Here is a 25,402-nt window from a genome sequence, read left to right on the forward strand (position 1 = left end):
CATTTAAAAGTAAAAAATTAGAGGTTGAGTGTAACGACCCATTTAGTTGTTTAAGTATTAGAGCTTTTTATTTCATAATATAACCTTTCAATATAAATTAAATAGGTATTTTGGACAATTCATAACTACAATTATAGAAATTATGGGATAGTTTTAATAACTTATTTAGTTGGTGGTTAAAGAGTATAACATTAAAATTAGTAGGACTTAATATTTAATAACCCATAATGTATCCCCATATATATATTTAATTATGAAAATAAAATAATTAGTTAAAGAAATAAGGGTTGTTATTATTTTAATATTAAATATAGGCGGCATGCCCTCTTCTTCTTGTTCGTAGCGCCGCCGACCAGTTTGATAACAAGACTACAGGTAAAATCCAAGGTAATTCCAAATTTATGTTATAAATACTTATAGTTGGTTGCCATTAATTTCTTTATTATTATTGTGTTAAAGGGTTTTATTAATTGGATTATAGGAAGTATATAAAGAAATCGGGAGAAGTATTCAATGTTAGTATTTCTGGGATTGGGGGATAAGATCTTGGTTACTAATTAATTTTTCATTACCTTTTGACTTCCTAATGATTATTAAAGAAACTAAATAGTGCAACATAAATTTAAAAAAAAAAGTGAGGATTTAAACTATTTTATTAACAAGTGACATTTGAATCGAAAGTGGATACGTACTTGGTTGAAAAGAGATTGATTGAAAACTTATCTTGACAATGTGGATGTTAACAAGTTAATGTATAATGGTGGATAATTATTGACCAATATATAGATTAATGAATAAATTAGTAGTATGTATTAATGGATTAAGATACTAATTTATTATGGGTGGCATCAATTGTTGTATAGGGGAGGAAAAGAATAACGGTTAAATTAGAATACATATATAAATCGAATAAAGCTAGAAGTGTGCTGTTAATATGAATTATGTATCACCAATAACCAATTGGATTTGAGGGAATATAATATGGATATGAGTAATGTTTTAGTGGGGGTAGAAATTGGTTTGATAGCTGTGAAGTTATTATAACATTATGGTGTTGGGTATATTGAAGATGGGAAACGTATAAAGAAGTAGTGGTAGAAAATTGAAATAAGCTATTTTAAGTTAACATGTAGGTACAATCTGTGTGTTGGATTGGTTTAGTTATCCATCATATGCTATATGTGTATGGCATGTGTGATGAGTTGAAGTTTGATAGTGAGATATTATATAATAAATAAAGTTTTGATATATTGAGATAAGTAATTGAATATTAAATGTATTTAATTATTTGAATTTCATTAAAGATATGCTAATAGGAGGAATTAAGACTTACCCATAGGTTTGAACTATAGGAAATTAATGATAGAATTAGGTGAGTTTTGAGTGTGGACTAGACATAAAATAATATGAGTAACTTAAAAATTATGCATATATGCTTGATAGGAAAAGTCAGAGGCATTGAGGAAAGGAAAAGTATTGGATAAGTAGCTTGCTTAACTTCGGTTCTTCGGTGGAGGTAGGTTATGGTTTATTTCTATGTGATAGATAAACTCTAAATAGCGATCAATATGTAAAGAGTGATATATTAAAGTCTCCTATGTACTTGATTGTGTGGTTGTATGTTTTGATTGTGTGGTTTGTAGTTAGCCTAAAATTATGAGACTGTTGAATTTCAAATCTTGAACCCTGTCTATTAAAATGACGCCTTAAATAAAGAAGGCTTGATGAAATAAAATAATGAGATATTGGATCAGAGTGTCACGTTCTGACACGGTATTATGGGATCGGAGTGTCATGTTCCGACAAGATATATGGGATCAGAGTGTCACGTTCCGACACAATAACATTAAAGGAATGGAATCTTGAAGTAACTAAATATACTTATTTTCAAAGAACCTGTTTTCCAAATGAGTATGATGTGGAGACATGAATCTTCATAGGTGTGCTTGATGGTGTACCTATTATGGTGTTGTTGTCAATGGTTCATGTGTTTGTTTCTTGCCACCTGTTAAGTATTGTAGTTAATTTTATATTATTATTCAATATATATTGATTTCTATTTTGAGTTGACCGATGATACCTACTCAGTATGTGTTCCTTGTACTGACCCCTACTTGTATTTTATTCTCTGTTCTTTTGTGGAGTGCAGCAAGTGTACCATTGACCTCAACTCGCCCTCAGCTCTAGGTATACTCCAGCGCATCAGAGTTCAGGGTGAGCTATTAATTCTAGCTTGTGTAGGATTTTCTCATTCACGTCTTGATGTCTTTGAATTTCGGACATGGACAATATTTTTGCTTATTTTGATTTTCTTAAACACTCTTAGACTTGGTAATTTGGAAATTGATGTCCTTGATGTGATGACTATCAGATTTCGGGATGATGAGTGTTAAACTTTAGAAACATATTTAAATTGGTTGCTTAGTATCTTTTGGATCTTCCGCATAATTTATATTATTTACAGTTGAACTATTGGTATATGTTAGGGTTTAGATGTGTTGGTTCGCCCACCTAAGGAGGTAAGTGTGGGTGCCACTCACGAATCATTTTGGGTCGTGACAAACTTGGTATCAGAGGGCTAGGTTTGTTGGTCTCATCACACAAGGAAAAGTCTAGTAGAGTCTTGAGGAACGTTATGGGGACGCCTTTACTTTTCTTCTAGAGGCTATAGGACTTTAGGAAAACTTTATTGTTTCTTTCTTTCGTGCTATTACTTGGATCCAATTGGTATCTGGGTGATACAAATTCGTATCTGACCTTCTCACTCTATTTCGCAGATGATTAGAACTAGAGCAACAACTGTGCCAACACCGGCAAGACAGGGTGTGTCTAAGACAACCATTGGGGCTGTAACTCGAGGAGGAGCAGTGGCAAGAGGCCGTGGTAGGGGTCGCAGGAGGACGACCACTAGAGGCAGAGGACAAACACCTGGTCCAGCTAGGAATAGAGCAGTGACTCCTCCACCGACTAATGAGGTAGTGAGAGAGGGTGAAGAAGGGGAAAATGAGCAGGTTCAGGATAAGGAAGTACCACCCGATCCTACCCAGAGACGATTAATCAGGTTCTTGCTTATCTTAGTGGGTTCTCTGAACAGGGTCAGACACCTCCAGTGTTTTCTGCACCAGCTCCTAAGGTTCAGGGAGTACAACATGCAGCTGTTCTGGCTCCCCGCATGGATGCATCATCGAAAGTAGGCAAGTGTCCTCGATTGACTACAGGGTCTATAATGATAGGTGATCAGCATGAACTTTTCATTAAGTTCTTAAAGATGAAACCTCTAGTCTTCAAGGGTGTTGAATCTGAAGATGCCTATGATTTTCTGGTTTATTGTCATGAGCTGCTACATAAGATGGACATAGTAGAATAATTCGGTGTTGAATTTTTGACCTACCAGCTTCAGGGGGATGCCAAAATGTGGTGGCGGTCATATGTTGAGTGACAACCATAAAAGGCACCACCTATGACTTGGGTATCATTTTCTAACTTATTTATGGAGAAGTATATACCCCGGACATTGAGGGAGAGGAGGAGAGATGAGTTCCTGAGCCTAGAGCAAGGAAGGATGTATGTTGCTGCTTATGAGCCAAAGTTTCGTGCACTATCCAGGTATGCCACTAAGCTTTGCTTCAGTCCACAAGAGATGATTCGCCTCTTTGTGAAAGGATTGAGGCTGGATTTGTAGATTCCAGCCTTACAGGTAGCTGCTGCAGCAAAATCCTTTCAGGAAGTGGTTGATTTTGTGATAGAGGAAGAGGGGGTGAAGTCAGACGACTTCACCACGACGTCGACATTTATAAAGTTCCGTAAGGGAGTTTATTTTAGTGGTTCTTACACCAGAGGGCAGAGTTCAGGAGGTTACCGAGCCCGTCCTATTCAGTCTTAATTGCAGGCTTCAGTTGGGGGTCCATCGCAGACCAGTCAGCCATTTTGTAAGTTTGGAGGTTACCTCCAGACTTCGTCATTGTCACAGAGACCTATACTTGACTCCAGGAATTGTTATGGATGTGGAGAAGAGGGACATAATAGGAAATATTGTCCAAAACAGAGTTACAGACCCCCAGTAGTTAGAGGTAGAGGTGGTCATGATAGAGGCCATCATTCTAGAGGAATGTGGTGGCCAAGGTAATGTTGGTCACCAATTCAGTCGGGTTGGCTGGCAAGTTGGAACTACTGCAGCGCAGCTTGGTAGGGGCAATGGACAGACAGGTGATAGGGCCCATTGTTATGTTTTCCCCTGGAGGTCTGAAGCAGAGACATCAGATGTTTTTATCACACGTACTAATTTGGTCTGTGATTGCATGGCTTCTGTATTGTGTGATCCTGGATCCACATTTTCTTATGTATCTTCCTCATTTTCTAGAGGTCTTTATTTCTATTGTGATTTGCTTGACATGCCTATTCGTGTCTCTACTCCTGTGGGTGAGTCTGTGATAGTTGAGAAGGTGTATAGGTCTTGCCTTGTGACTTTTGAGGGGAGCAATACTTATGTAGATTTGATTATTCTATAGATGGTTGATTTTAATGTAATTCTGGGTATGAGTTGGCTTTCTCCAAATTTTGCAATATTAGATTGTAATGCTAAAACTGTGACATTGGCCAAGCCTGAGACAGATTCGTTAGTGCGGGAGGGTGACTATATTTCAACTCCAATTCATATTATCTCTTTTCTTCGTGCTAAGAGGATGGTGAGTAAGGGTTGTTTAGCTTTCTGGCACATCTCATGATGATACTTCTAAAGTACCTTCGATTGAGTCTGTTTCGATAGTCCGTGATTTTCTGGACGTGTTTCCTGCAGACCTTCCTGGTATGCCACCGGATAGGGATATTGATTTTGGTATTGATCTGGACCCAGGGACTCGCCCCATTTCCATTCCCCCTTGTAGAATGGATCTAGCTGAGTTAAGGGAGTTCAAGGCCCAACTTCAGGAATTGTTAGGTAAAGGTTTTATTAGACCGAGTGCATCCCATTAGGGTTATCCTGTTTATTTGTGAAGAAGAAAGATGGAAGTTTCCGAATGTCCATAGACTACAGGCAACTGAATAAGGTAACTATTAAGAACAAGTATCCCATTCCACGCATTGATAATTTGTTCTATCAGTTACAAGGTGCTTGTGTCTTCTCTAAAATTGATTTGAGATCCGGTTATCATTAACTAAAAATACGGGCAACAGATGTGCCAATGACTTCTTTTTGAACAAGGTATGGGCATTATGAATTCTTAGTAATGTCTTTTGGGCTTACGAATGCCCCTGCTGCTTTCATGAGCCAAATGAACGGGATTTTTAAGACATATCTGGATCTTTTTGTTAATGGATTTATTGATGATATACTGATATAATCAAAGAGAAGGAAAGAACATGAGGAGCATTTGAGAGTTGTATTGGAGTTGTTGAGGGAGAAAAGGCTTTATGCCGAATTCTCCAAGTGTGAGTTTTGGCTAGGTTCAGTGTCCTTCTTGTGGCGCGTGGTTTCTATGGATGAAGTGATGGTGGATTCTTCTAAGATTGAAGTAGTGAAGAGTTGGGTAAGACCTACTAATGTTTCAGAGGTAAGGAGCTTTGTTGGTTTAGCTAGCTACTACCGTCAATTTGTCAATGGATTTTCTTCTATTGCTTCCCAGCTGACAAATTTGACTAAGCAGGATGTTCCATTTGTATGGTCGGACGAATGTGAAGAAAGCTTCCAGAAACTCAAGACCTTGTTGACTACTGTACTAATTCATACCTTGCCCGTGGAAGGTCAGAATTTTATTGTTTAGTGTGATGCATTTTATTCTGGTTTGGGTGCAGTGCTAATGCAGGAGAGGAATTTAATTGCTTTTGCTTCAAGGCAATTAAAAATGCATGAACATAACTATCCGACCCATGATTTAGAGTTGGCTGCAGTTGTATTTGCATTAAAGCAATGGAGACATTACCTATATGGGGTCAAGTGTGAAGTTTATACAGATCATCGTAGTTTACAATATGTCTTTACTCAGAAAGATTTGAATTTGAGGCAGACGAGGTGGATGGAACTAATGAAAGACTATGATACTACTATTTTGTATCACCCAGGAAAAGCTAATGTTGTGGCAGATGCTTTATGTAGAAAACCAGGGAGCATGGGTAGTTTAGCCCACTTATAGGTTTCTAGACTCCCATTTGCTAGAGAGCTTCAGACTCTGGCTAATGACTTTATGAGGCAGGAAGTACTGGAGAAAGGAGGATTTTTGGCCTGTGTGGAGGCAAGATCTTCTTTTCTTGACAAGATTAAGGGAAATCAGTTTACTGATGAAAAGCTGAGCCAAATTCGAGATATGGTATTGCGAGGAGAGGATAAAGAGGCAGAAATTGATAAAGAAGGCATCTTGAAGATTAAGGGAAGGGTATGTGTGCCCCGTGTGGATGATTTGATTCACAGTATTCTTAAAAAGGCTCATAGTTCAAGGTATTCTATACATCCTGGTGCAACCAAGATGTATCGTGATCTAAAGCAACATTTTTGGTGGAGTAGAATGAAGCGTGAGATTGTTGATTTTGTTGCCCAATGCCCGAATTGTCAGTAGGTAAAGTATGTACACCAGAGGCTTGGAGGGACACTTCAGAGAATGCCCATTCCTGAATGGAAGTGGGAAAGAATTGCAATGGATTTTGTAGTTGGTCTTCTGAAGACATTGGGTAAGTTGGATTCTATTTGGGTAATTGTTGACAGGTTAACTAAGACTACTCATTTCATTTCGGTCAAGATGACTTACAATGCAGAGAAGTTAGCCAAACTCTATATCTCGGAAATTGTTCTATTACATGGAGTTCCACTTTCCATCATATCAGATAGAGGTACGCAATTTACTTCTATGTTTTGGAAGACCCTACATGTTGAATTAGGTACTAGATTTTAGTACTGCATTTCACCCTCAGACTAATGGGCAGTCTGAGCAAACAATTCAAGTGTTGGAGGATATGCTTCGTGCGTGTCTAATAGATTTTTGTGGTCATTAGGACAAATTCTTACCCTTAACAGAGTGTTCATACAATAATAGCTATCACTCAAGTATTGATATCGCCGCATTTGAGGCACTGTAAAAGAGGAGATGTAGGTCTCCCATTGGTTGGTTTGATGCATTTGAGGTGAGGCATTGAGGTGCCGATCTTTTGAGGGTATCGTTAGATAAAGTAAAATTTATTCAAGAGAAGCTTTTAGTAGCTTAGAGCAGGCAGAAGAAATATGCAGATCGAAAGGTTAGGGAGTTGGATTTTATGGAGGGTGAACAAGTCTTGCTGGAGGTTTCACCCATGAAAGGTGTTATGAGGTTTGGTAAGCCAGGTTAGCTTAGTCTGAGGTATATTGGTCCATTTGAAGTTCTGCAGCGCGTGGGGGAGTGGCCTATGAATTGCCATTGCCTCCAAGGTTTTCAAGAGTGCACTCGGTATTTCATGTGTCTATGCTGAATAAATACCATGGTGATGGAAATTATATTATTCATTGGGATTCAGTTCTTCTTGATGAGAATATGTCATATGAGGAGGAGCCTATTGCTATTCTAGATAGAGAGGTCCGTAAATTGAGATAAAAAATAAATTTCCTCTATCAAGGTTCAGTGGAAGAATCGGTCAGTTGAAGAGTCCACTTGGGAGAGTGAGGTTGATATGCATGAAAAATATCCACATCTTTTTAATGAATCAGGTACTCTTTCTCATCCTCGTTTTTTTAATCGTTCCAGGACGAACGATGGGTAAATTGGTATCTAATGTAATGACTCATTTAGTTGTTTTATATATTAGAGCTTTTTATTTCATAATATACTCTTTCAATATAATTTAAATAGGTATTTTGGACCATTCATAACTACAATTATAGAAATAATGGGATAGTTTTAATAACTTATTTAGTTGGTGGTTAAAGAATATAACATTAAAATTAGTAGGATTTAATATTTAATAACCCATAATTTATCCCCATATATATATTTAATAATGAAAATAAATTAAGTAGTTAAAGAAATAAGGGTTGTTATTATTTTAATATTAAAGATAGGCGGCATGCCCTCTTCTTCTTGTTCGTAGCGCAGCCGACCAGTTTGATAAGAAGACTACAGGTAAAATCCAAGGTAATTCCAAATTTATGTTATAAATACTTATAGTTGGTTGCCATTAATTTCTTTATTATTATTGTATTAAAGGGTTTTATTAATTGGATTATAGGAAGTATATAAAGAAATTGGGAGAAGTATTTAATGTTAGTATTTCTGGGATTGGGGGATAAGATCTTGGTTATTAATTAATTTTTTATTAACTTTTGACTTCCTAATGATTATTAAAGAAACTAAATAGTGCAACATAATTTTTTTTTAAAAAGTGAGGATTTAAACTATTTTATTAACAAGTGACATTTGAATCGAATATAGAGATTAATGTATAATGGTGGATAATTATTGACCAATATAGAGATTAATGAATAAATTAGTAGTATGTATTAAAGGATTAAGATACTAATTTATTATGGGTGGCATTGGTTGTTGAATAGGGGAGGAAAAGAGTAACAGTTAAATTAGAATACATATATAAATAGAATAAAGTTAGAAGTGTGTCGTTCATATGAATTATGTATCACCAATGACCAATTGGATTTGAGGGAATATAATATGGTTATGAGTAATGTTTTAGTGGGGTAGAAATTGGTTTGATGGCTGCGAAGTTATTATAATGTTATGGTGTTGGTTATATGGAAGATGGGAAACGTATAAAGAAGGTGTCGTAGGAAATTGAAATAAGCTATTGTAAGTTAACATGTAGGTACAATCTGTGTGTTGGATTGGTTTAGTTATCCATCATATGCTATATGTGTATAGCTTGTGTGATGAGGCAAAGTTTGATAGAGAGATACTATATAAGAAATAAAGTTTTGATATATTGAGATAAGTAATTAAATATTAAATGTATTTAATTATTTGAATTTCATTAAAGATATGCTAATAGGAGGAATTAAGACTTACCCATAGGTTTGCACAATAGGAAATTCATAATAGAATTAGGTGAGATTTGAGTGTGGACTAAACATAAAATAATATGGGTATTTATAGGCTTGTAAACTTATAAATTATGCATATATGCTTGATAGATTGGAAAAGTCGGAGGCATTGAGGAAAGGAAAAGTATTGGAGAAGTAGCTTGCTCTACTTCGGTTCTTCGGTGTAGGTAGGTTATGGTTTATTTCTATGTGATAGATAAACTCTAAATAGCGGTCGATATGTATAGAGTGATATTTTAAAGTCTCCTGTGTACTTGATTGTGTGGTTGTATATATTGATTGTGTGGTTTGTGGTTGGCCTAAAATTATGAGACTGTTAAATTTGTAATCTTTAACCCTCTCTATTAAAATGACGCCTTGAATAAAGAAGGCTTGATGAAATAAAATAATGAGATATTGGATCAGAGTGTCAAGTTCCGACACGGTATTATGGGATCGGAGTGTAACGTTCCGAAATGATATATGGGATCGGAGTGTCACGTTCCGACACAATAACATTAAAGGAAAGGAATCTTAAAGTAACTAAATATACTTATTTTCAAAGAACCTATTTTTCAAATGAGTATGGTGTGGAGGCATGAATCCTCATAGGTGTGCTTGATGTTGTGATTGACGGTGTACGTATTATGGTGTTGTTGTCAATGGTTCATGTGTTTGTTGCTTGCCACTTGTTAAGTATTGTAGTTGATTTTATATTATGTATTGATTTCTATTTTGAGTTGACCGATGATACCTACTCAGTACGTGTTCCTTGTACTGAACCCTACTTGTATTTTCTCCTCTTTTCTTTTGTGGAGTGCAGCTAGTGTACCATTGACTTTGACTCGCCCTCAACTCTAGCCAGTCTCAAGCACATCAGAGTTCAGGGTGAGCTATTAATTCTAGCACGTGCTGGATTCTCTCATTCATGTCTTGATGTCTTTAAATTTCGGACATGGGCCATATTTTTGCTTATTTTAGTTTTCTTAAACACTCTTAGACTGGGTAATTTGGAAATAGTTGTTCTTGATGTGATGACTATCAGATTTTGAGATGATGAGTATTAAACTTTAGAAACTTATTTAAATTTGTTGCTTAGTATCTTTTGGATCTTCCGCATTATTTATATTATTTACAGTTGAACTATTGGTATATGTTGGGGTATAGATGTGTTTGATCGCCCACCTAAGGAGGTTAGTGTGGGTGCAACTCACGAATCATTTTGGGTCGTGACATTGAGTCTACACTAATTGATCATGCGTGGTAATTACATTTAAGGGTCGTTTGGTAGATTGTATTAGTAAAAAAAATGGATGCACTAATTATATGTATTACTAATTCCTTGTTTGATGCATTTTTCCCTGCTATTTATAACTAATGTTATTGTGTATTAAGGAGTAAATTACTAGTACCTAGAAATCTATGGTATTAGTAATACAAAGAATTTAATTCAGGCATAATATGGCCAAAGACTCACTCACCCCTCATAAGTACGTTTACTTATTTTCCACCATATAATTTTGAAGGATACTTTTGTAAATAAATATTTTTATACAATACATATTTTTTAATACACTAAAACAAACTTGCATAAGAAATAATTTATGCATAACTAATGCAAGTATAACTAAAACATGCATTACTAATGTTTGCATTACTAATACCCTTTATTGGGTATTATTTTTATACATACTAACAAATGACCCCTTGGTGATTTGATGCAAATATATATTCGAATTACATTTTTTTTAAAATTAAGACATTATTTCTTTAGTTTTTTATAGATGATTTTTTACTTGCTCTGATACCATATATAACTGACTGAATATCTTATTTAAAAGTTAAAATTATTAATGATATCACATTTTTATTTATTTATTTAAATCGTACTATTAGTTAATGCTGAAAGTAAATCTGATTCTTTACTAAACTAAAGTTCAAAATAATGTAATTCAAGATAAATTTGACTGCTTCTTTGTCATTATTTGTGAAACTAATATCATGAAAACCATTCACCTATTAGGATATAGGACAAAAAGACTTAAATGTAATAGATCATCGTACATCTTTTTAAAATATAGAGAAAAATTTAAATATACTTCTATTTTCAGAGATAATTTTATTTTTTAAAAAATATTTATGACTTAGCAATTGGATTTGTGGATTTCTATATGTAGAACCACTTTAAAAAATAGATATATAGTGAAAATAGATTTTAATTTTTCGGTAAGATTTACTACCACAAAATAGTTAATGATGATTGAGTTAATGTTATTGCATTCAAAGTAGCTAAAGCCTTTAACAATATTTAAATAGTTTTCTGGTTATAAATACTCATATTTATCATTGTCATTACAATGTAAAAGGATGATAATTCTATTATTACCGTTAAATAATCGTAGTACAATCATTTATTTGTTATATCATATGTCTGTCTCCCCCCCCCCCCCCCCCACACACACACACACACTTTGAAATTTGTAATTTTTATTTATGACATTTAAAAAATTTTAAACCCAATGATTAAGCCCCCCCCCCCCCCCCCCCAAAAAAAAATTTAATGTTAACTTATTTTTAGGTTTATTTCATTATTCAAAATAATTAAATTGTTCGAGGGTCAACATGCGTATTTGAAACTTTTTTCATATTTGCCTTTTTATTTGTTGGAGAAACTTAAATGAATTATGATTAAGAAAAGGACAAATAGTAGAAACTATAAAGTATGGTTTAAGTTGTGTCCTTAAATATTTTTCTTAATATATGTGAATTATCTCAAAATTTTATTTAATATGAAATTGAGAGAGTATTTTTTTTGTTCTTCTACCAGGATAAATTATGGTTAATGAAGAAGCTATGCATTTATATGCATGAAATTATCATTTATCATCACTAAGCTTATAATTTTTATGTTTAATTCATTCATAATTTCATAATCATGGATAGTACTGGGCATATAAATCTTGGAGGATCATAGGACACAGTTGGTAGTTTGATTTTTGTAAAATTAAGAAAAAGATAGATGTAAAATGAAATTTGTATGTGGCCCATATGATCAAACAATGAAACTCTTTAAAATGACTTAAACAACATGCAGTGTGTAGATCCCAAGTCCACAGGTTATCTAGACTATTTTCTGTAATCAAAGAATGATATACATTTTAAATCATGAGGCACGTTGGATCTGAAGTAAGAGAATTATGAAATTTCTCAAATATCCTCTGTCAAAAAGGGTGCATATTGACGGAGAGGAGATTGGAATTCCCTCTTATTATATAATATAAAGGGTAATATACAAAACAAACTAGTGAAAAACATTGTTTCATTATTATAATCAAACTCAGTCATAATCAAAATGATAATAAAAAAAGTTGAATAAACATTCAAAGTTTAGGTTTTTTGCAGCTGAATATATGGTTCTAGTATAACTTTGAATTGTTACACGAAATCTGGTGTCTATTTTGTATCATATTTTCTTGAAGTATGTATCATTGGTTAGCTTATTAGCTATTGATTAATTACTATTTTTTTAATTAATCTATTCAAACTCTTAACAATTTTACACATTTATTCAATTTAGGAAATAAAACTAACTAAATCTTTATTGAAGAAGTATATATAATTCATTGGATTTACATAATAAGAAAATTTTTAATTAGAATTAGGTTTTTCACGCCCCGAGTCTACACCCTGGACGTGGCCGTCACTCAATGACTATTGTTGGCCTTGAACGGATCATTGGTCTAGCTTACTTAACTCAGCAAAAGACAATGATCAATAGCTATACAGATAAAAACTCAAATAAAGTGATAAATCATACTAACTATGAATGTTGTAAAGTTTTAAACCATTCAATTGAGCAAAAGTGGCAACCAAAGTCTTAACAAATAGAAGAAGATGAAAATACTTAAGGACTCAAATCTCATTGTCTATCTATGAAGCCTCTAAAACAGAAATGGATGTTAGGACAGACTCCACAACATCTTTATAAAGAAAGTACTGGGAAAAAAAAGGAGTCCTCTGAAATATAAGGAGGCTCACCAACTAATTATAGAGTTCTCAACTGGATCAACGGTGCGCCGGATACCGATCCTCGTTACTTGTGTCTGCGTCATGATACGATATAGGTCAACTGGCATCGGTACATTAAATGTACGAGTATGTGAGTTGGAATGCTAAAACGACTTAAGTGTGAAAATAGTAAGAAGCAACACTTACCTTGGCTCTGCTCAACTCATAAATAATATAACTCAATATACCTGACTCATTTCCATATAAAACAATTTAAAAACAAGTGCAATATAAATAAAAGTTGTTTGAAAATATGTTGTAAACTATAAATATATACAAAGGAAAAATTAACTCTAAGTGTATATATACAAATAAATTGATGTATATATAGCTCATTTAATTTCTTCGGGACTTTCTCTAACCGACAACCATCACTTAAGAGCTATAGTGATGATACAATGATCTATCTCACCCCGCCAACACATCCTATACCCTGCCAACACATCCTATACCCTGCCAATGCATCCTATTCCCAGCCAAAGGGATAAGACCCCAACTGCCTAATGGATGCACTAGTCTACTGTGAAAATATTTCATCTAAAAACGACGACTCTTTTCTACCCATTGTGGCTACATGGTTTATTGGGCTGTGAGTTGTTTGAACTCTCCCTATATCGGTGCTCAATACTATTCTAAAAATATACTGGCTCTTATGTTTTGAAAACACTCTTCATCTGTGATTTGAGATTAGTGCTCAAAAACATAACTCAAAGGCTACCTTGGAAATCTCAATTTCTTGTTTGCTTCATCTAGAAAGTTATTAGTCTTTAACTAAAAACTAGTCTAACGGCTTTTTGAAAATCTTAGTTTTCATTCTTTTTTAAAATGTCAAAAACATTTTAATACTGCTTTAGGAATATTTAGTCCCCACATACTCCTTTTGTAATGACCCGCTAGGTCGTTTTGAGAAATAGGGCTATTTTTACTCCTTTTGAAAATTTAAAGGGGTATTTTTAAACTATTCGAAGACTAAGAGTATTTAGTTGATAAAAACTTTAGTGAAGAATTAATATAGTTAATAGTTAGTGGGTCATGTCCATAATTCATTTAATATCTTTATACTTTATCTACTAATTGATTTAATTTAGTGGGATTAGTTTATTTGTTACTTAATTAACATTAGAAATGCATAAAATAAAAGGGTTAGAAAACTACCTGGGCGGCATGAATACAGAACGTGAGGGAATCAACAAAATCTTCCGGTAAGAAGCAATTTGGAAAATTTCATGATTGTGATATAAATCATAATGAATGTAAGGTATATGGAAAGTTGATCCCTTGTTTATCTATTTATTATTATAACAAGAGAATTAATAGGAAAATTGGATGAGAAAGCTGCATATTTTTCTTCGCACTTGCAGTTGGATTATGTTGCTTCTATGATTGTTAGTTGAAGTTTAATTGTTACACTTAACAAAGTTGAGGGAAAATACTTAGGATCATATGATTGTATTGATAGGAAGAGTGCACGGAAAATTTCTTTAAAGTAAAATAATTAAAAAGGGACGAGGTGCAACATGTTTGGGATGAAAAACGTAGTCATTATGGTTGTAGCCATTATGTAGTAATGCTTTGTCAATATTGGACGAAAATATCATGAGCCAATCATTGGCAATCATGCCAATCATTGGAAATCTTATGCCAATGATTGGCATTTGTATGAAATTTTATAAGATTGGCATATTAAAAAATGCCTCGCAGATGATCATGTTGCAGTTCTCCTGCTTGTCTGTAGTGTACATTATTACGTTGACCTGCTTAAGCTAATTATTAAATTAGGATTTAAATTTAATATATTGGGATTGTTAATTAATTATTAGGTGTATATTATATTATTTAACATTGAATTTTAGTCCATTTGAAGATGTTAGAGTTAAGTTCATGTCTTGAAATTTAGCAAGTATGAAAATTTTGACACACCAATATATATAAAGATTTGAAGTTTGGTTAGAAATATAAGTGAGTTTTTGTCACGGCCCAGAAACAGGTGTGATGTCACTCTTCTTATCCTACCAAGACAAGTTAGTCTAAGACCCAATATCTAACAAAGTGCAGAAATAAACAACAATTTCTATTATGAAAACAAGTCAACTTAATTAAATCCACAAAATAAGGTTGTCACGTGCACAAACCTTTAATGTAAATATTAGAATTGAATTAAAATATGAGTCTAAAATAAAGTTGTCTTTCAAGTAAAAACAAAGTCATAAACTTGAATAGGAAAGTTCACTGAGATGACCAGCAACTACCTCACAATCCTCCACAAGATGCCTTAGAAATTAAGAGAATGAGAGATATCACGAAGATCAAGGCTCGTAACCTACAAAAATTTGTAGAAGCAACGGGTGAGTACCAAATCATGTGGTACCCAACAAGTAAACTTCTAAACACAAGTTAAGTGAACAAAATACGGGTACTCCTTCACCCTATCTAAACCTACACGCTACAGCCTAACAGTGCGCAGTTTACCAAACACACATCTAAAGAACCACACTCTATCAGTTTACATATTCTCAATAACAAGTCAATATTCAATGCTCACAAATTTTACAGAGGAACACTCACAAGATCAGCAAAACACAATATCAAGTTTATCAATGCTAAGTATGTGCAATGTAATGGAATGCAATATCAAGTACAGTGATGCATGTCTTCTCTAAGGATACACATCAGTTGTCTCTCAGTCTGCGACCCATGGGGGACATATCTGTTTGTGCATCTGTCGCGGTGCACGACATGACCCTCAAAAATAGTAACCATCGCGGTGTGCGATACGTCCCTCGAAATATAATATCCATTGTGAAGCACGATTCGACCCTCGAAATGGTAAATCCTCTTATCACATAACTCTTATTACAACCATGTCTCAGATTCAATGCAATGACTTGCTCAAATGAAAATGAGGAGATAACCATTTTGATATCAAAACACAATTTACAACAAGGAATACAACACCAACAAATAAGAAACAAGCCTCCAAATCATTCTCAACCAGACAAGGAAATACACGAATTTCATACCCATAACAAAAGTTTAGAAATCAACTTGCCTCAAATAGTCGAACAATCACTCTAAGACTTGAGCCTTTCCTTTTCGTTGTACTTCCAACTCAAAGAAATCTATTCATATTAATAATCACAAAAAAATTTCGTAACTAACAACACTCATATGTCTAGCTTAGACCCAAAACTCACTCAAATGTATAATAAAGTTCCTAAATATTGATTCCAACCAATAGGTCTAATTACATGTTTCCTAAATTTCAAGTGTAGGGTTAATTCATTATTTCTCCAAACACTATAGCCCTATGGTTAACATATACTATAAGAAAATTGTGAAACCAAAAATTAATGTCATAAACACTAACCTTTACTACATCATACGACATAAAATTCACAACCAAAAGCCATCAATTGATTATCATAATTAAGTCGCAATCACGTGGCCATGATTACATAATGATTGGCCACTGACGTATTACTTTCCAATTCCAAACATATGTACATAAAGTGGCAGAAGTTAATTGAAATGATCAAACTTTTAACTCATTTCACATATATTTGTAATAATAATATAATGATAATAATAACAGTAATGAGTCTTAATACACAAACTTGCCTATATTATTCAAAAATTTATCAAAAATCTTTTAAAGTGATTAACCCATCATTAGATCATTAGCTTCATTAAATGATAACCCTATTACATAATTCTTAATTATAATACACTTATCATTATTTCTGGCCGAATTTTTCAACAACTATGACTAAAATTTAGACTTTCTCTCAAAGATATATAATTCTACTAATGTATACTATCGATCCTAGAATTACTAAAAAAAAAAGTTGAACTTGAGACTTACCTTAAGCATGAACTAATTTTCTTGCAGCGACAAACTGCCTCTATGTTGAGGTCGTAGATTAATTCTTTCCAGACTCCTTTCATATTATTTTTTACTAAATAAAATAATATATATTAAAAGTAATAAACCCTATTAACTTGTTTTAATCTTTAAGATTTGTCCCATTATTATTGATGATATTTAAATTACCCCCAAATTAATAAAATATTATTAAATGACAATCCAAAATTATGAAAAATGACCTTTCGGGTCCAGGTAATTACAGTTTTTGGGTCTGTGATAGACATATAATAATTTGAATGTCTACAAACTTGTTTATTTATGAATATTGCATCATTGGTAAGTCGTGAATATTCCAAAACTTTGAAAAAAGAGAAGGAACTATCTTGAGGATTCGAGACACAAGCTCGGCACTTGAGGTATGTTAAGACTTTTTAGAATTGTTGAAGAACGTTTTTTCTATTTAGAGATTAAAAATAAAAATAGACAAAGGAGTAAGGGAGAAAGATGGAGGTCTCTTATCAATGGTGTGAAGGGCATTGGTACGAGTTATGGTGTTAAAAAATGGAAAGTTACTACTATAGAATGCGGATTTTAATTTGAGAATTTCTAAAGCATATGGTTATTAGCTGATATATTATTGACTTGCAAAAATTGTACGATTGTGTTTTCTTTATTCCAACCGTATAGTCTTGAAAATTGACGTGATTATGTGTTATGTTGATATTGATTGAGTGAGATGCATCATCATCCGCTTATATTAAAAAAATATTGTGTACATGCATTGACATGAGATTGAGTATAAGTTGGGAATGTGGAGATCGTCCGTGCTGGGGATGGTGAGATGATAAGGTTGTAATTTGGGCATGTGGAGACCGTCCATGCGGAAATTGTTTGATAATATGATAATGCGTTTAGATCATCTGCACAAACACGTGGAGATCGTCTGTGTTGGTGTATGGACCTTGTGAGTCCCTCATGGCTCATGAGCTCTCGATTTATTTTCGAAGAGTATCATGTATATACGATTGAGTAAGTACTAGGTATTCTGATACATATCATTACATGGTATCGTATTGCATTGCATTTCATCACATCATTCATTCTTGATGATTATGTGTTCTGTTTGGTGTTTGGAAAGTACTTGATATTTGATTACCTTTATTGATGAAACTTAAAGAGTAAGTATACTATATATATATATATATATATATATATATATATATATATATATATATATATATATATATATATATACATTGTTGTATAATTTAAGAATTTATTTTTCTTATGTAAACTCCCGTCACTACTACTTAGTTGTCGGTCAATGAGACATACTGGGTACACGTTGTTTCGTACTCACACTACACTTGTTGCACTCTTTCTGGTGTAGATTTGATTCCGAGTAGGAACACATCTCGAGAAGCAGTTTGAGTCCGAATATGGAGTGTCATGGAGTTGTGGTCCGCAGCTTGGCTGTTCCGTGGACCACACCTCCCTCTATCTTTTATTTATTATGTTATTTAGTATTCAAACAGGATATCCCTTATGTTAGATTCATCATTTTAGTTTTAGACTTGCATCATATTTTAGAAGCTCTTGTAGTTAAAACACAAATTCTTGGGTAGTACTTTGTTTTAGTATTCCACATTCGTACTTATTAGGAACTCAATGTTGGAAATTTGACTTATTTTTGTCTTTTCACTCATTAGTTAGTTAAGTCTATTAAAATATGTTGGTTGGCTTACCTATTGGTTGGGAACATAGGTTCCATCACGACTCGTGATTTTTGGGTCGTGACAATTTGGTATCAGAGCACTAGATTCATCGGTCTCACGAGTACAAGATCAATGTCTAGTAGAGTCTTGAGGATCGGTATGAAGACATCCATACCTATCTTCGAGACGCTATAGGACATTTAGGAAATATTTTGTTTTTTCATTTTCTATCGTGCACACTTGACCTTGTTTTAAATTCTAATCTTGATATCTCATTCTCTCTGATGGTGAGAACTCGTACACCGGTAAGTGGTTGTCAGAAACCTATTCCTGCGCCTGCTTTTGTGAACAATATCCAAGGTAGAGCCAGGGGACAAGCTCGAGGTTGGGGTAGGGATCGTATTACAGCACCTATGTAAGGTCAAGTACCAATAGAAACCCATGTTTGTAATAGGACCGTACTTCCTGATGCAGAGGTTGTTCATGGGGATGTGCAAGACCGTGTCGAAGGGGATGGGACAGCTCAGGCTCTACCCAGTACTATTATCACCCCAGTGCTTCAAGATACCTTGGTTCGTATGTTAGAACTCTTAGAGGGGATGGCTCACGCAGGATCTTTGTCCGTCACTTCTGATGGTTCACAGACCCATGTTGGAGGTCAGATTCTAGATCTAATAATTTCTACAAATTCTAAGACTCCCAGGACATAGCCAGCTGCTGCTGTAGCTCCTCATTTGGATAGTATAGAGTATCCAGATATTGCATCACATTTGGCGAACACACCTTCTATGACAATTAATGAGCAAAAGATTTTTGAGAGGTTCAGACTAATGAATCCTTCTACTTATGTTGGTAACTTAACTGAGAATGCATATGAATTTATAGTTAGTTTTCATGAGAGGATGCATAATCTTGGATTAGAGGAGTCTCATGGAGTTGACTACACATCATTTTAGATGACTGGTTCTGCCAAGCATTGGTGGAGGGATTATATTAGTAGTAGGCTAGTTGGATCCTCTCCACTATCCTGGACTCAGTTTACTCAGGTATTTCTATCAAAATTTGTTCCACGTAGTGAAAAGGAGAGCAAGAGGGCCGAGTTTGAGGGTTCGCAACAAGGTGCTATGTCAGTCGCAGAGTATGAGGGTAAATTTCATGCCTTGGCTACGCATTTTAGATGATACTTCCCGCAGAGGCTGAGAGAGTGAGAAGGTTTTTTAAGGGGTTGATTATTCCGATTCGTCTAGGAGTTTCTCAGGTTTTTGCTTCTAATATTCCATTCCACAAGGTGGTAGATGCTACTATAGAATTGGAGATGATTCGGTGTGAGGGATTCGAGCAACTTGAAGGTAAGAGGACTCGTTATTCAGGTGATTATGGTGGTGCTCCGCCTAGGAGTCGATGTTGCTTGGGCATAGGTTATCCCCCTCAGTCCAGCAGACCCATTCATGCTGCTATACCAACGTCTGAGGTTGGTTACACTGTGCATAGCTCTTCGAGCTCAGTGCATACTTCACAGGGTTCATCTTCTAGACCTATAGTTCGTAGAGGACAGTCTGGTCATTCAAGTTCCTCTCATAAACCTGCACCTCGTAGGAGTTGTTTTAAGTGTGGTGATATGGGACACTATGTGAGAGACTGTCCTAAGACAAGGCGTGGTGGCTTACATCAGGGTTCTCAAGCTCCAATTTTCAGGGCTGCACAAACTCCAGCTAAGGGTGGTGCATAGAATGGTAGAGGTGGTTCTCATTCAGGTAGAGGTGGTTCTCTTTCTGGTTGAGGTGGTGGTCGTGGAGGTTCACAATATGAGGGAGGTCGTTCTCACTATTATGCTTTTCCAGGTAGGCCAGAGGGTGAGGCTTCATATTGAGTTATCACTGTATTATTGCAGTTTTTGATCGACCAGCTACTATATTATTTTATCTAGGATCCACTTATTTTTATGTGTCCACATATTTTGCTCCTAGTCTAGATATATTATGTGAGTCTATTGATTTGCCGATACTATTTTCTACTCATGTTAAGGATTTTGTAGTTGTAAATTGGGTGTATCAATTATGTACTATTACCTTGATGAGGTATGCCACTCATGAAAATTAAAAGGTCTTAGATATGATAGATCTTTATGTGATTCTCGATATGGATTGGTTATCTTCTTACCATACAATTTTAAATTGCCATGCCAAGACAATCACTTTAGCTATGCCTCGAATTCCTATAGTCGAATGGAGAGGTTCTATTAGTCACCCTCCTAAGGGTACGATATGATTTCTTAAGGCTCGTCAGTTGGTACAGAGAGGATGTTTGGCTTACTTGGCACATATTCGAGATACTAGTGTTGAGACTCCTATGCTTGAGACGATTCCAATGGTGTGTGAATATGTGGCGCCAGGGACTCAGCTGATTTCCATTCCTCCTTATCGTATGGCACCGACTAAATTAAAAGAGTTGAAGGAGCAGTTGCAATATTTGTTGACCAAAGGTTTTATTAGACCGGGTGTATCTCCTTGGGGTGCTTCTGTGTTATTTGTGTAGAAAAAAGATGGATCTATGCGTATGTGTATTGTCTATCGACAGTTAAACAAGGTAACCATCAGAAATAAGTACCCGATACCTTGTATTGATGACTTATTTGATCAGTTGCAGGGTGCTTTAGTTTTCAGCAAGATTGTTATGAGATCTGTCTATCACCAGCTAAAGGTTAGGGCAGAGGATATCGCTAAGACAACTTTTCGAACATGTTATGGCCATTATGAGTTTTTGGTGATGTCTTTTGGATTGACTAATGCACATACAACTTTTATGGACTTGATGAATGGAGTTTCAGACCGTATTTGGATTCCTTTGTTATTGTCTTCATAGAAGATATATTGATATACTCACGCTCTAAGAAGGAACATGAACACCATTTGAGGATCCTGCTAAGGATTCTAAAGGAGAAAAAGATTTATGCAAAGTTTTCAATGTGTGTGTTTTGGCTTAGTTCGATAGCAGTTTTAGGACATGCAGTTTCCAAGGAGGGTATCATAGTGGATCCTAAGAAGATTAAGGCAGTTAGAGATTTTGTCAGACCTACTTAAGTTACAAAGATTCGGAGTTTCTTAGGTCTTGCTGGTTATTATAGACAGTTTGTAGAGGGTTTCTAATCCATTGCACCATTAACTAGATTGACACAGAAGGAGGTGACTTTTTAGTGGTTTGACGAGTGTGAGTTTAGTTTCCAAAAGCTCAAAAATTAATTGACTACTACTCCGATTTTGACCCTTCCTGTGGAGGGAGAGAGTTTTGTTGTATATTGTGATGCTTCTCAGATTGGTCTGGGTTGTGCATTGATGCAAAAGGGAAAAGTAATTGCTTATTCTTCGAGGCAGTTGAAGGTTCATGAGAAGAACTACCTTATTCATGATTTAGAGTTGGCGGCTGTTGTTTGTGCATTGACGATTTGGAGGAAGTATCTTTATGGTGTGCATTGTGATATGTTCACCGATCATCGTAGTCTCTAGTATATATTCAATAAGAGAGATCTCAATTTGAGACAACGGAGATGGTTGGAGTTGCTCAAGAACTACGACATGACTATTCTTTGTTATCCGGGCAAGGCAAATGTTGTAGCAGATGCCTTGAGTCGAAAGGCGGTAAGTATGGGTTGTATAGCTATGTTACAGGTTAAAAAACGTCCTTTAGCTAGGGATGTTCAATCCTTGGTCAATAGCTTTGTGAGACTTGATATATCAGAACCTGGTAAGTTGTTGGCTTATATGGAGGCTAGGTCATCCTTGTTAGAATAGATTCCGGCACAACAGTTTGATGATGGTGATTTATGTAAGATTGGAGACAAGGTATTAGAAGGATAATCCAAGGCTGCAATTCTTGATAATGAGGGATTTTTGATGATTAAGGGTCGTATCTGTGTTCCTCGAATAGGTGATTTGACTACTTGATCATGGAGGAAGCCCATAGTTCGAGGTACTCTATTCAACCAGGGGCTATTAAGATGTATTGTGACTTGAAGAAACATTAATTGTGGTGTTGTATGAACAGGGACATAGTATATTTTGTATCTCGGTGTTTTAATTGTCAGCAAGTGAAGTATGAACACCAAAAGCTTGGAGGTATGACTCAGAGGATGCTCATGCCTGTGTGGAAGTGGGAGCGCATTGGTATGGACTTTGTGGTAGGGTTTCCACGTACCTAGGGTAAGTTTGATGTTATATGGGTCATCGTGGAGCGATTGACTAAGTCTGCATACTTTATGCCAGTTCAGACTAGCTACAATAAGGAGAAGTTAGCCAAGATTTATATTCGAGAGATAGTTCATTTGCATGGGGTTCCTATTTCTATTATTTCAGATCGTGGAACCTAATTTACATCTCATTTCTGGTCCATGCAGAAGGAGTTAGGCACTCTAGTGGATCTTAGTATAGCTTTTCACCCTCAGACATACGGTTACTCTGAACGGACTATTCAGGCTCTTGAGGACATGTTGCGGGCATGTGTGGTTGACTTTGGTGGTCACTGGGATCAGTTCTTGCCATTACCAGAATTTGCTTAGAATAAAAGTTATCAATCATGCATTGAGATGGCACCTCTGAGTCTTTGTATGGTAGGAGATGTCGATCTCTAATTGGTTTGTTTGATGCATTTGAGGTTACACCGTGGGGTACAAATTTGGTGAGGAAGTCCTTGGACAAGGTCAAATTGATCAAATATATATTTTTCATGGCTCATAGTAGGCAAAAGAGTTATGCAGATAAGAAGGTTCGTGATTTGGAGTTATTGGTAGAAGCGAGGGTTCTATTGAAGGTTTCACCTATGAAGGGTGTGATGAGATTTGGAAAGAAGGGCAAGTTGAGCCTAAGGTATATTAGTCATTTCGAGATTGTGGAGAGTATTGGTAAAGTGACGTATCAGTTTGATTTGCCACCTGGTTTGTCAGGTATTCATTATGTATTTCATATTTCGTTGCTAAAGAAGTATCATCATGGTGGTGCTCATGTGATTCAATGTGATTCAGTGTTACTTGATCAAAATTTGACTTTTGAAGAGGAGCCGGTTACCATTTTGGATAGGCAAGTTCGAAAGTTGAGGTCGAAACATATTGCTTTAGTAAAGGTTCAATGGAAGCATTGTCTTATGGAGGAAGCTACATGGGAGACAGAGTCAGACATGAAGAGTAAGTATCTTCGACTTTGTGAGCGTTCAGGTTAGCTCTTTTCTTTTAACGTTCGAGGACGAACGTTTATTTAAGTGGTAGGTGATGTAATGACCTGCTAGGTAATTTTGAGAACTAGGACTATTTGTACTCCTTTTGAAAATTTAAAGGGGTATTTTCAAATTATTCGAAGACTAAGAGTATTTAGTTGATAAACATTTTAGTGAAGAATTAATATAGTTAATAGTTAGTTGGTCATATCCATAATTAATTTAATATCTTTATACTTGACCCACTAATTGTTTTATGTTAGTGGGATTAAGTTATTTGTTATACTTAATTAAGATTAGAAAGGTAGAAAATAAAAGGGTTAGAAAACTACCTGGGCGGCGTGAGGGAACCAACGAAATATTTAGGTAAGAAGCAATTTGGAAAGTTTCTTGATTGTTATATGGATCACAATTAATGTAAGGTAGATGGAAAGTTGATCCCTTGTTCGTCTATTTATTATTATGATAAGGGAATTGATACAAAAATTGGCACAACTGTGTATTTTTCTTCGCAGTTGCATTTGGAGTATGTTGTTTCTGCGATTATTATTAGAATTTTAATTGTTACACTTAATGAAGTTGAGGGAAAATATTTAGGTTCATGTGAATGTATTGATTGGAAGATTGGATGGAAAATTTGTTTAAAATAAAATAATTAAAAAGGGACGAGGTGCAGCATGCTCGGGATGAAAAACAAAGTCATTATGGTTGTATCCATTATGTGGTAATTCTTTGTCAATATTGGAGGAAAATATCATGAGCCAATCATTGGCAGTCATTGGAAATCATGTTCCAATGATTTTCTTTTGTATGAAATTTTTAAGATTGGCATATTAAAAAATGACATGGAGATGGTCATGTTGCAGCGCTCCTACTTGTCTAGAGTGTAAGTTATTATGTTGACCTGCTTACGCTTATCAAATTAGGATTTAAATTTAATAATTGTGATTGGTAATTAATTATTAGGTGTATATTATATGATTTAACATTGAATTTTATTCCATTTGAAGAGGTTAGAGTTAAGCTCTTAGCTTGAAATTTAGCAAGCATGAAAAATTTTGGCAAACCAATATATATAAAGATTTAAAGTTTGGTTAGAAATATGAGTGAGTTTTAGGGTCTATGATAAACATATAATAATTTGAATGTCTACAAGCTCGCTTACTTACAAATATTGCATCATTGGTAGATCATGAACATTCCAAAACTTTGTGAAAAGGGAAGGAACTATCTTGAGGATTCGTGACACAAGCTCAGCACTTGAGGTATGTTAAGACTTTTTAGACTTGTTGAAGGACGTTTTTTCTAATTAAAGATTAAAAATGAAAATAGACAAAGGGGTAAGGGCGAAAGATGGTGGTCTCGTATCAAGGGTGTGACGGGCATTGGTACGAGTGTCGGTGTTATAAAATGAAAAGTTACTACTAAAGAATGCAGATAGTAATTTGAGAATTTCCAAATCATATGGGCATTAGCTAATATATTATTGACTTGACAATATTGTGTGATTGTGTTTTCTTTGTTACATCTGTATATTTGTAATAATTGAGGTGTTATGTATTA

General features: G+C 35.0%; 1 long non-coding RNA gene across 1 annotated transcript; it reads left to right on the top strand.

Annotated features, from left to right (window-relative positions):
• The first annotated feature begins 270 nt into the window (after positions 1–270).
• On the top strand, positions 271–10,076 carry LOC112941487 (uncharacterized). The gene is made up of 4 exons (XR_003246747.2): positions 271–387; positions 2,150–2,214; positions 2,778–8,090; positions 9,813–10,076. It is a non-coding gene; the product is annotated as an uncharacterized lncRNA (long non-coding RNA).
• Positions 10,077–25,402: the final 15,326 nt, after the last annotated feature.

The sequence above is a fragment of the Solanum lycopersicum genome, chromosome 5 (genome assembly GCF_036512215.1).
Source record: "Solanum lycopersicum chromosome 5, SLM_r2.1".
Classification (NCBI taxonomy): domain Eukaryota; kingdom Viridiplantae; phylum Streptophyta; class Magnoliopsida; order Solanales; family Solanaceae; genus Solanum; species Solanum lycopersicum.